The sequence below is a fragment of the Ctenopharyngodon idella genome, chromosome 6 (assembly GCF_019924925.1).
Source record: "Ctenopharyngodon idella isolate HZGC_01 chromosome 6, HZGC01, whole genome shotgun sequence".
Lineage (NCBI taxonomy): Eukaryota > Metazoa > Chordata > Actinopteri > Cypriniformes > Xenocyprididae > Ctenopharyngodon > Ctenopharyngodon idella.
This window is the reverse complement of record NC_067225.1, coordinates 12,718,854-12,732,500: the sequence shown is the minus strand read 5'-3', so window position 1 is coordinate 12,732,500 and position 13,647 is coordinate 12,718,854. Positions and strand designations below refer to the sequence as shown.

Sequence of the window (13,647 nt, the reverse complement as noted above, 5' to 3'; positions counted from 1 at the left end):
AAACCGGATACATCAGCAGTGAAAGTCATTTCAACAGCGTTTAAAATGAACTCATGCCACACCTGCCAATAGCAGCCATTAAAGGATTAGTTCACTTTCAAATGAAAATTAGCCCAAGCTTTACTCACCCTCAAGCCATTCTAGGTGTATATGACTTTCGTCTTTCAGATGAACACAATCTGAGAAATATTAATAAATATCCTAATGGCAGTGAACAGGGGTCACGAGTATGAGCTGAAGAAAGAGTCTCCATCCACATCCATCCATCATAAACACACTCCACACGGATCCGGGGGTTAATAAAGGGCTTCTGAAGTGAAGCGATGCATTTGTGTAAAAAGATAAACATATTTAACAAGTCATGAAGTAAAATATCTAGCTTCCACCAGACCGCCTCCCATATACAACTTACAAAAAAAGTGTAAGGGTGTTTTCACATATAGTTCATTTTAAAAGAATCAAACCCAGTTCACTTAAAGTGAACCAGAAAGGGAACCAGCCGAAAGTGACCTCAGTCCTTTTGGTGTTCACAATCTAGTGGACTCAGAAGAGAACCCAGAACCCAATGGACCTTGTTGTCAGCAGTGACGGAAAAGACGGAACAGCGGGAATGGCGAGCCTGAAGGTACACTTGTTGTAACAAAACGCAAAATGGACCTGGACCTTGATGCTTTCACATATCACGAAGAAATCCAACCACAAACGAACCGTACTGAGACCAGCCTGAGTACGGTTCGCTTTTGGGTCCTTTTAGGGGGTCTGAGATCACTTGGTTTGTTCACATACACACGCTGAACCGCTCCGAGAGCGTTTGAAAGGGTTAAATGAACTAGGTGTGAAAACACCCTAAAACTCTCGCAGTTCACAAAGCTTACGCTACATCCTGCGCCTTCCCTATTCAACTTACGAAACAAGAGTAACTGATGCAACGCCAGTTTACACTTTCTTCATAAGTTGTATATGGAAGCCGGTCTGGTGGAAGCTAGATATTTTACTTCATAACTTGTTAAATATGGATATTTTATTACACAAACGCATCGCTTCGCTTCAGAAGACTTTTATTAACCCCCTGGATCCGTGTGGAGCACGTTTATGATGGATGGATGTGGATGGAGACACTTTCTTCAGCTCATACTCGTGACCCCTGTTCACTGCCATTATAAAGCATGGATGCGTCAGGATATTTATTAAAATAACTCAGATTGTATTCGTCAGAAAGAAGAAAGTCATATACACCTAGGATGGCTTGAGGGTGAGTAAAGCTTGTGTAATTTTCATTTGAAAGTGAACTAATCCTTTAAGATTTACAACTGGCCATAAAACTGTATTTTGTTTACTTCATCATTTCCATTAAAAATACATGCCACTATTTATCTTTTTTTCTCTTGTATGCTAATGAGAATCAGTGGCGTTACTGTTCCTCCAGGTAACACCTGAGCGCTCTCACCCGTTACAGTAACACACACTCGTCTCATCTGCAATCTGCACAAATAAAATCCCCCTAAAGGTCAGACGCGCCGGTCGGGCCGATGCAGAACAGTTCTGCGGTCCATCTGAACGTGTTCGACATAATTACCCCACCTGCTCATCTCTCTCTCTCTGGTCCTAAATAACAGCCCCTCCCGAACGTCTTTAACCTCGCGCGTCTCACTGATGGCTGTCTTTACCCGTCTCGCTCTCTCTCGCTACCTAAGCGGCGCGCTGATCAGACGGCTGCTGCATAAATTAGTCATCAACATTAGCATCAGGCGGCGTGTGCCACCAGTGCCAACTGCTCTCCGAGCGGCCATTAAAGGTCATGTTTTGATGACTGAATGCCACACAGACACCTTGGCTCCCGCGAGGAGGTTCCCCAGGTGCACGTGAAAGGTTAGAAATTACCTTCCATCTCGGCGGCTGCTGCCCAAGGAAATAATTAGAGGGGTTTTAGGAGCGCGAGGACGTGCGCGCCGGGCCTAATGGCCACAGCGAGAGGCGCTGTCACAGCCGCCGGACGAGCCCGAGTAATGACGGGACGCTGTCAGAGAGACAGAGACGAGGACAGGGCATGTCTGCGGGTTAAAGGAGAACGATTCAAGCTAAATAATTCAAATGCAGCTTCATGTACAAATCTCATATATCAGCCACAAAGACAAGAGCAGCAAAAGTAAAATGTATGACAGTTTCTACAATAATCTGAAGCTGTTTTCAACATTGATAATAATCATAAATGTTTGTTGATCATCAAATCATCATATCAGAATGATTTCTGAAGGATCATGTGACACTGAAGACTGGAGTAATGATGCTGAAAATTCAGCTTTGATCACAGGAATAAATTACACTTTACTATATATTCACATAGAAAACAGCTGATTTACATTGGAATAATATTTCACTGTTTTACTGTATTTTGGTGAGCAGAAGAGACTTATTTCAAAAGCATTAAAAAAATCTTTCATATTTAAAGACATTCAAAGAATGCTGTACCGCTATTGATCAATCAACACAATCTGATTTATAACACAGGTAAAGCTTGTTGATGAACACAGAAAATAATTCTGCATTTACGATGGAAGTAAAGACTTCTTCTCTACTTTTTATAAATATTCTGCTTTTCATTTTTCAGTATATTTTCAGTTTTTACTAGTTTTGTTATCACTATAAAAAAGAATTGTTGGGTTAACTTAAAGTAAGTTACCTGGTTGCCTTAAAATTTTGAGTTATTGAAATTAAAAATTTGAGTTAATACAATAAAGGCGATTGATTTAATCAACAGAAGCTCAAAATATCATGTTATCTAAACTACATTAATTACTGAAGTTGATTTGACAAAAGAAAGATAAATTAAAAAGATAAATTTGACAAAATGTGATAAATCATGATTTTTTTTTTTTTTTTTTTTTTACAGTGTGTGCTTTTATCATTTTTAGTAGTTTGAGTTTTATAAAGTTTTTATTTATTTCCAGTTATTTTGACATTTCTAATTTGCTTATGTAATTTTTTTTTTTTTTTTTTTGCCTCAGCTTTATTTAGTAAAAATGTTTTTAATAGTTGTGATTTCAGTATTGGTTAATAATATAATAATAACCCAGGTACAGACAATAAATGTCAAATTACACACAATTTCACAAGTGTAGCCATAATATTTACATGTGGCCAAAATTGAATAAAAAATTGTGGCTTTTAGTTCATGTCTGTTCATTTTAAACTCATTATTATTATAGCAAACTGCTAGAAGTTGATCAAAAACAAACCTTAAGCAGATATACACATTTAAAATATATATTCTTCCAGGAAAATGGAACATAAATATTAATGACATCATCTTGCACTCATGGGTGTGTCCTTATTTTCGTCCAATCAAATGCTCTTTAGAATGAGAATGTTCCGCCCCTGAATCCTGCCTCTGGCAAGTAATGAAACTATGAAGACACTTCATGGTAAAAAAGAAGGACATACCCCCACAAAAACCAACTTCCTGTTTCAACAGGAAATATACAGCAGCTCAGGAAAGAAAACTGTGCTCTTAAAGGGTTAGTTCACTCAAAAATGTAATTTCTGTCATTAATTACTCACCCTCATGTCGTTCCACACCCGTTAAACCTTCGTTCATCTTCAGAACACAAATTAAGATATTTTTGATGAAATCCGAGAGGTTTATGACTCTTCCATAGACAGCAATATAATCAACACTTTCAAGGTCCAGAAAGGTACTAAAGACATCGTTAAAACAGTCATGTGACTGCAGTGGTTCAACCTTAATGTTATGAAGAGACGAGAATACTTTTTGTGTGCAAAAACAAAACAAAAATAATGACTGCAGTCACATGACTGTTTTAACGATGTCTTTAGTATCTTTCTGGACCTTGAAAGTGTTGATTATATTGCTGTCTATGGACAAGTCATAAACCTCTCGGATTTCATCAAAAATATCTTAATTTGTGTTCTGAAGATGAACGAAGGTCTTACGGGTGTGGAACGACATGAGGGAGAATAGTTATTTGAACTAACCCTTTAAAGTCATTTCAAGTCAGGTAAAACCCACTAAAATATCTAATAATTGTTTACACAGCACAAACCTCAGCCTAAAACAGCAGTATCACCTCAAGGACAGAGTTTCACAAAAACAACAAAAATAACAGCTTCACACGTCTATTTTTAAACGCTGAAGCACAGGCGTCCACTGTAAGTGCCTTAATGTTAATTATTTTCCATGTTACTTAATATTATGCTGTTGATAGAGCTAAACCCCTAGTGGAGCCGGACCGTTTCTTTAATTGGGAGAGAAACACACGTAATGCCGTTTATTTGTCATCCAGCTGCGAGAAGCGAAGACGTCGTGATGTATTCCAGGGCGGCAAATGTCAGAAATCCTGACACGGTTCCACATGGCCTAACTAAAGGTCCCGCTCTCTCTCTCTCTCTCTCTCCGGTGAGGAGAAACGGGAAAGCATGAGTCATTTCCCTGAGAGCGCGCGAGACAGCCGCGTGTCAGAGGTTGAACCCCTCTCTCTTCAGAGCGCGGCGGAGCAGGTGCGCGGCCGTCGCGCGCACACACACACACATGCACACACACGCGCGCTCCCTAAGGTGCTAAGTGTTAGGAGAAGACACAGAAACAATGGCTCTAAACATAGCAGCGGCAGTCAGCGCTAACCACACACGCCGTAAAGATGTACTTAACTCCGGGCGCTGCTGGGGATTGTGCCATTTATATTAGCAGCACCCCATCCTGCTCGCTAATGGCAGGGTTATTAACATAACAAACTTAAACGCTGGATGTAAATAATACGGTTTCAGGATGCGCGCGCTCAGCTGACAGTATTTAGGCACGAGCTCAACATCTGTTTATGAACACTGGCTCTAATGATATCACTCCATATCATTAAGGGTGGCACGGCGCACAGGTGCAGCTGTACGAGGGCGAGAGAGAGGAAAACGCCAGCGTCCCCCTCCCTCCGGCTCACAAACCCATCATTAGGACAATTTTCCTCGTGCGCAGATCGGCAGGCCTGTGATTTGAATCTGCAGATCACCTGTAATAGTAGTTTTTAGCACGCATCTGATTCCATACATTTAGCGGGTAAACGGCAGCGCGGCCCGCAGCCTGAAAGCGCGTTTGTGTCGCCAGCTGCAGCCGGAACTCGTTTGAGAAGCTGATGGTTTTTACAGCCTGAGAGAGACGGAGAGATCCTGCCAGTCATATCTCTGTTTCCTCTGTTAGATGCTCGTAATTACGTTAATTATTGATTTTTCTCGGCGGAACAATGACAAGGAACCCCGGTTTCTCCGGGTGCACAGGTTTGCCCCGTGATTGACGGCGGAGGAATTAACGGGGCGGGTCTTTATGATGTTCATCTCTCTCTGGGATGCAAACAAATTAAACTATTTTGACAATATGGCAATATTCCTCCCAGACTGGACACAGAGAGTGAATCCCTGGAACATGGTTCTTCTGTTTGGAGAAGTTTGCAAAAAAACATTGGTAAGCTTGCAAGAAAATATACTCATTTAGCCAGAAAATGACATTTCAAATCATGTCTTGTGGCAGCATGAGGACAGCAAAGTACAAAAAGCGTCAATTACATACATTTTGGTAATTAGTTGCTCTTCATCAAAAGGTTCAGGAAGAGAGAAACAAATACAGTTTAAAGTTTTGCCGTCTGTAAGAGTTTTAAATGTTTCTGAAAGAGTCTCTTCTGCTCACCAAGAATGCATTTATTTGATCAAAAATACTGTAAAAAATTGTGAAATATTATTCTAATGTAAAATTGCCGTTATCTAGCTTGTTTCCACCACTGAATAAAAAATTAAAAGGTATAACTGCAACTCTTTTTGCGAGTTATAAAGTCAGAATTGTGTGATATAAAGTTGGAATTGCGAGTTATAAAGTCGGAATTGCAAGTTATAAAGTCAGAATTGCGAGTTATAAAGTCAGAATTGTGTGTTATAAAGTCAGAATTGCGAGATAAAGTCAGAATTGTGTGTTATAAAGTCAGAATTGCGAGATAAAGTCAGAATTGCAAGTTATAAAGTCGGAATTGCGAGTTATAAAGTCGGAATTGCGAGTTATAAAGTCAGAATTGCGTGTTATAAAGTCAGAATTGCGAGATAAAGTCAGAATTGTGTGTTATAAAGTCAGAATTGCGTGTTATAAAGTCAGAATTGTGTGTTATAAAGTCAGAATTGCGAGATAAAGTCAGAATTGCAAGTTATAAAGTCAGAATTGCGAGATAAAGTCAGAATTGCGAGTTATAAAGTCAGAATTGCGAGATAAAGTCAGAATTGCGAGTTATAAAGTCAGAATTGCGAGATATAAAGTCGGAATTGCGAGATAGAAAGTCGGAATTGCGAGATATAAAGTCGGAATTGCGAGATATAAAGTCGGAATTGCGAGTTATAAAGTCGGAATTGTGAGATATAAAGTCAGAATTGCGAGTTATAAAGTCAGAATTGCGAGTTATAAAGTCGGAAGTCAGAATTGCGAGTTATAAAGTCGGAATTGCGAGTTATAAAGTCAGAATTGCGAGATAAAGTCAGAATTGCGAGATAAAGTCAGAATTGCAAGTTATAAAGTCAGAATTGCGAGATAAAGTCAGAATTGCGAGTTATAAAGTCAGAATTGCGAGATAAAGTCAGAATTGCGAGATATAAAGTCGGAATTGCGAGATATAAAGTCGGAATTGCGAGTTATAAAGTCGGAATTGCAAGTTATAAAGTCGGAATTGCGAGATATAAAGTCGGAATTGCGAGACATAAAGTCGGAATTGCGAGTTATAAAGTCGGAATTGCGAGATATAAAGTCACAGTTACCTTTTTTATTTTTTATTTAGTGGCGGAAACAAGCTTCTATAGTTTTCTATGTGAATATATAGTAAAGTGTAATTTATTTCTGTGATCAAAGCTGAATTTTCAGCATCATTACTCCAGTCTTCAGTGTCACATGATCCTTCAGAAATCATTCTAATATGATGATTTGCTGCTCAAGAAACATTTATGATTATTATCAATGTTGAAAACAGTTGTGCTGCTTCAGATTTCTGTGGAAACCATCATACATTTTATTCTTCAGGATTCTTTGATGAATAGAAAGTTCAAAAGAACAGAATTTACTTGAAACAGAATCTTGTGTAACATTATAAATGTCTTTACTGTCACTTTTGATCAGTTTAATCCATCCTTGATGAATAAAAGTTTCAATTTCTTTCAAAAAACAAAAAACAAACTTTTGAACGGCAGTGTATGAAATTGGCAAAACTTCCAAACTCATAAGTAGGAACCCCGGAGGACTTCATGGCAGCTTTCGATTGAAAAACGACACTGTTTAGTTTTGTGCCAAACTTGTGTTTTCATGTGCCTTTTTTTTTTTGGAAAGTATTCATCAAAAGCAGTTTCTTTAGGTGTTTGTTGACCCAGGAAGTGCTTCATGTGAGACTGTGGCTTCAGGGTTATTGAGCAACTTCCTCTCTGTATTTCTCTTTTCTCCCTCCCTCTAAAGACGCAATCTTCTGGCAGAACTTCTATCAGGACGTGATGACTTTCGGCTGGCTTTTCTATTGCAACTGGTGCGAACCACAGCAGCGAACTCTTATTTTCCACTCCAGGACTCTGGTAATGGACAGACAGCCGCGGTCGGTGAGCGGTCCTGCCTGCGGGCGCGTCACGCGGCTAATGAAAGCCCCATGATGGCCGAGCAGCAAACATTAGCAGACCCTGCGCTCACCCCGACCTTTTTCAGCCCAACAGCACCATCTATTAGCGCAGGAAAACGCCACGGCATTTGTCACGCAGAGGGCGGCGGATCCGTCCTGGACTCCACCGGTGACCTCGCGCCATGATAATCGCTCGTGCAACCGCGTCTATTAAAATGCAATGATGGGCCAATGTCACGGGACGTTTCTCTGACAGAGACGCTCTGATATTACCGCCGACAGGTCTCGTTTCGACTCGTCGAGGTGTCAGCGCCTCTGGCGAATGCTACGTTCATAGGACGTGACGCGACGCATACGGCATCGGGAGAGATCTGAGAGCACCGCTGCCACCTGAGGAAAGAAGAAAAGAAATCTGCCATCCGAGGCCCCGCTGACACATCAGCCCTAACAAGTGTTTTTTATCAAACGCGGCGCGGGCGCCTTTGTTATTTCTCTTTCACGAGTAAATTACACTTTTAGGATTTATTAAGACACAAAACAATTTTCAAATAGTGGGTCCAAAGCCTCAGTGGAAAAGCACTCATTACTTCTTAGCCCGAGGCTCTGTTTCCTCCGCGCGTGTATCCGTCTCTCTCTCTCTCTCTCCGTCCGATGCTGTCGTGTCACAGCGGTTTGTTGAAAGTGGGGATGTGTTTCTACTCTCAGCAGGTGCTTCTTAAACTCTCGTCAATAATTGAAGAGGGAGGCATGTTAGCACTGCCACAAAAACCCAAAGCCTTTTGACATCACACATATTTCTCCTCCCTCCACAAAGACGAGGCTTTCATGCTTTCTTCCTTTGCTTTATTCATTCCGAGTGCCAGAATCTTTACATTCTGACACATTTGTTCCCTTGAAGTCGTGGCGGTTTTGATTTCTGAGCTGTGGTCACTAGCGGGTCATGTATATTTCCAGTGTGATTTTCACAATTCCCCAGTCCAGATCTTTCTCCGCGCTCATGCTGGGCTGCTGTCCGTGATGCATTAATCATGTCCGAATCCTCGAGACAAAGGCCTGCGAACGTCTCGTCTGCATGTGAAATGATGCGCCGCAGACCTGCCGCGAGGGCCCTCGACTCGCTTAAACTCTCACACGTGCCCTCTGATGGGCTTTAATGAGATGTCCCGCCCAGACCAATGCCTCTCCTATCCAGGAGAAGGAACCGCGTCTCTGCGATCTGCTTGAAAACACCCAGTCGCTGTCAGCAAACTTCATCAGAAGTGTGACGACGATTATAAAGCAGGATTTGAGTCAAACCTGTGCGGAGACGCACTGACATGGTTGTCTCTGGATCTCCTCTGCACTCGTGAGTCAAACACCGATGAACTGAACAACATCTCAGGCCTGAATAATCGCCATTTAGGAGTGTTCAATTAGTCTTTTGTGGCTTGTTTTCTTTGAAACAAAATACATTTGCTTGAGAAGTGAAATTTGTTTTCATAGATATTGAATATAAATATATATTTTTGTCTTACTGCACTGGATAATTTTTTCACTATTTTTTTATTTTAAACGTGTAAAAACTATGGAAGCTTGTTTTATAAAAAGTAAAAAAGGTAACTGTGACTTTGTATCTCACAATTCGGACTTGTTTTGGTTTCATTCTAGTTCCTGTTTCCATTGTTCCTATTTTCCCGCCGTTAGTTAGTTTCCTTGGTTACTGATTATGTTGCGCACCTGTTTCAGTCTCTGTTGATTTCTCGCGTATTTAAGCTTCAGTTCTCACAGATCTTTGTTCGGTGTTGATTCTCATCTTAGTTTTATGTGGTTGTATTTCTACTGTGTGTTCTTGTTAAATAAAGTGTTTATTTTCTTTAGTCATGTGATCACTACAGCCACAACCTGACAGAACGTGACCCTTCAATTGACATTCCTACTGTACTGTTTAGTTTTATTGTAACATTTCTGTTGAATTACACATTAAATAGAGTTAAATCTGTCGAAAAATGTGAATGAGTTCATAATCATCCTGTTAATTATTCCAGTAGGACGTCATGAAGACAGAGATGTGTTCATTTATACAGTAAAAAAATCCACCTTGATAATAAACAAAATAAAATGTGTGTGTGTCAGTGTGCGTGAGTGAGTGTGCGTGTGTGTGTGTGTTTGGTGTAAATGCCAACATGCCTCTCTCTCTCTCTCTCTCTCTCTCTCTCCTGATCAGTATTCCTGGTCTGTTAATTAGCGTTGGAATATTCCGGCCGTTACTTTTCTGACAGGTGCAGTCGGTCTGCTGGGGTCCAAGACTCTGAAAGACTCGACACGAGAAAGATTCTCAAACACACACACACTGAACGTGTTAATTTCATCCCCCATCTGTTATTACATAATCACTGCCAATGTGTCTCTGCTAAAGACAGCAGAAAAACACTGAATACAGAGAGAGAGAGAGAGAGAGAGAGAGAGAGAGAGAGAGAGAGAGAGCGCTCTGGTCATGTGCTTCTGCTCAAGGTCTTTATGATGCTTCACAGTCTTTTTTTGGCTGTAATATTACAATAAACAGCTTTAAAATGTCGTTTTTACACATGGAATGCAATTCTAAAAACAATAAGACAAAATAAGGGTGAAAAAACAGCAGAATTCACATCAAAACTGGATACATTTTAGATATGATTTGAAAAAAAAAGAAAAAAGCTTTTATTCACAGTCAAACTCAGAACTTCTATTTAACCTCAAAGGTCACGAGGTCAGCGACACGTTTCACCGACGAGCGATCTGAACCACCGTATGAAACGAAATCAATCCTGACGGGAAGCTGTGGATGTTTTTGCAGCTCTGAAAGGCTGTAAATGTGGCGTTCCTGTCTAAATTCCTTCCGAGGGACGTGTGCTCTTACAGAACGCCAGAATACACAGGTTTGTCCGCTGTCAGCGCGGCCGGATGTCGTGTACCGCTCCGCCCCGCAGGCCCGACGTGGGAACGCTCGCTATAATCGTTTGTTCAATTATTTTTCTTGGACGCTTCACCTGAACTCAAGCACAGACGAGTTCAGATCCACGTAAAGCGCTGCGCCCGCGGGACATCACGTGACCGGCCTTCAGCGCGGAGGTAAGACTCGCCGTGACACTGACGAGGCTCTCGGGGAGTAATTTTCACCGTATTCCTCTGCCTGTTTGACCTCCGCTTGACAAGCTCACAAAGCATTTTGTCTGTTGTATTTTACCACCAGACGGATCAAAGAGCATAACAGCCGTTTACTGAGGAGAGGAAACATGAGGATGTTACCTACACACACACACACACACACATCTGAAGTGTTTAACATGTCATGCATAAACGCCTCAGATGTTCATAAACGGCACAAATTGCAGAGCTGTTGACCTCCTGCACTACGGTTCACGTTTCCAACCTGAATTCCCTCATGGTTGACACTGTTAGAGGATTTTCCAAGTCCATTTTCATTTTTCATGTGTCTGCTTGTTGTGCAGTTTATTTCTTAATTATAGAATCATTCAGACTCTAAATTCTGAGCCATGCAGTAAAATGGCAATAAACACAAATGATCACACATTAAATTATACGTTAAAGCTCAGAGCAGCAAACACAACCAGCTGATGTTCAAACAAATTAACTGTTTTTATTCCAAATATTATTAATACTAAATATATAGTTGTTTAAAATGTATATTGTTTATCATATGGTTTCAGGCACTTCTCACTCCTAACCACTTCATACTTTGGCTAAAAACACACGTTACGTGTGGTAAAATCACTGTAATACACTGACAATCATGGTGTATAACTTTATTAAACTCTAATGTAAATGAAATATCTGTGCCAACAAAGAAAAAAAAAATACTATTGAAATATTCTTATTTATAACGAATATTATTACTTTTGTTTTTTTGTTTTTTATCATTTTAGAGTACATTGAAACGGCACTATTTTTTTATTATTTTGATTAATAATACTGTTTGTATATAGGATTAATATTTATGAATCATAATAATACTATTTTAATTTAAATGATATATATATTAATATAATTTTCTTTATAATTTTAGAGTAAATTAAAACTAGCACTAGATGTTTTAGGCACTTAAAACTATTTTTTTATTTATTTTTTCTAATACTGTTAATGAAAAATCTGTTTATTTAAACATGGTTAATATTTATGAATCATTTAAATTTTTAATTACAATTACTATTTATATTAATATTACTGTTTATATTATTTGTTAATATTATTTTCATTAAAATATGATTAATATTTATATTATTATATAATTTTAGAGTAAATAGAAACTGGCACTATTTAATTTATTATTTCGATTAAAAATACTATTAATAATAAATCTGTTTATTTAAATATGAATCATATAAATGTTTAATTATAGTTACTATTTATGTTAATATTATTGTTTATATTATTTAAATTAATAATATTATTTTGATTTAAATTATATATATTTATGTCATTTACAATTTTAGAGTAAATTGAAACTAGCACTGGATGTTTTAGGCACTTAATTTTTTTATTAATAATACTGTTATTAATATTTATTAATCATTTAAATGTTTAATTATGATTACTATTTATATTAATATTACTGCTTATATTATTTATTTTATTAATAATATTATTTTAACTTAAATATTATTATTATTAATATTATTTTATAATTTGAGTAAATTGAAAGTAGCACTAAACTTAATATATAAATACAAGTATTTCTATTAATAATAACTAATAGATCTATTTATTTATGTCTTATATAAACACTCCAGAATTGTGTATGAAACACGTATATTTTCACATGTATATTGTGAGTATATTTGAGTCGTCTTCCGCAGGCACATGACTGGAGCTCGTACAGTCTCGGATCTGCTGGTAAATTATTCCGCCGGTCACGGAGAGCGACACCCGCGGGGTAAAACAGAGCGAATCAGTGGGACGGTCCAGCGGCTGAGAGCGCCCGTCACCGGATCTTCTTTTCTTTCTGCTGTTTTTTTCCGGCAGTGCAGCTGTCTAAATGAGACGGATTAAGTTAACTAGCTGTGTTAGGAAACAGCGGTCCGGATTAGAGCGCCGGTCGGACACCCGGAGCATTCATGCAGCCACTGCAAACCCTTAAACCGCCATCACAGCCCACTGACTCTAACACACACCACTACACACACACACACACACAGAGAGAGAGAGAGAGAGAGAGAGACAGGTGGTCGCTCTCTGAGAGACACTGAATTCACAAACACCTGCTTCTGAAACACGAGCCTCATATTTGGACAGATTGGATTTGTGCAGCTCATGCGTGGCATTAGTGACATGACTGCGGCGTTTCACACGGTGGTCAGATTCAAGCCTGGACGCTCCAGTATGCAGTGACTGAGAAAACAGCATTTCTATAGGAAACTCATGTGCTACAACACAGGACCTAAACATTATGACACATGACAGCAGTGAGGCAGAATCACGTACTCACCTTGTTCAAGTTATATCCAGTATTTCCTCTCATCAAGGCAGAAACACACGATCAGAAGTTCATCGGCAGTCACACAGCTGAAAGAACCAATCACACACATTACAACTCAAATAATGAACATTAGGGGCCCTATTTTAACGATCTAAGCACATGATCTAAAGCGCACGGCACAGGTGCACTTAGGGCGTGTCCGAATCCACTTTTGCTAGTTTAACGACGGAAAAAAATGGTCCAAAAGGGTTGTCCCTATTCTCTCAATGAGTCATGGGTGTGTTTTGGGCGTAACGTGCAACAAACCAATCAGAGTCTCATCTCCCATTCCCTTTAAAAGACAGGTGCGCTTGCGCCATGGCGGATTCACTATTTACATGGAGGAACATAGACACCCTCAACCTGACGAGTCAGTTTAAATACACGACTGGTCAAATAATTCGACAATTTCATTTGTCATTACTGCAAATAGATAATTCTGATACATGCAATGACTATCCATTATGACATGTAGGCATTTTTATCTTTATATACACAATAATAATTTTTTACATTGGAATC

At 39.2% G+C, this 13,647-nt stretch overlaps 1 long non-coding RNA gene across 2 annotated transcripts in view; it reads right to left on the bottom strand.

The window, feature by feature from the left end:
• The window catches only part of LOC127514915 (uncharacterized), a 125,311-nt gene extending 112,051 nt beyond the window's left edge, over positions 1-13,260 (bottom strand). For both annotated transcript variants that reach the window (XR_007930736.1, XR_007930735.1), the window contains exon 1: positions 13,096-13,260. This is a non-coding gene — a long non-coding RNA (uncharacterized LOC127514915). The remainder of the gene's footprint in view (positions 1-13,095) is intronic.
• Between the last annotated feature and the right edge of the window lie 387 nt (positions 13,261-13,647).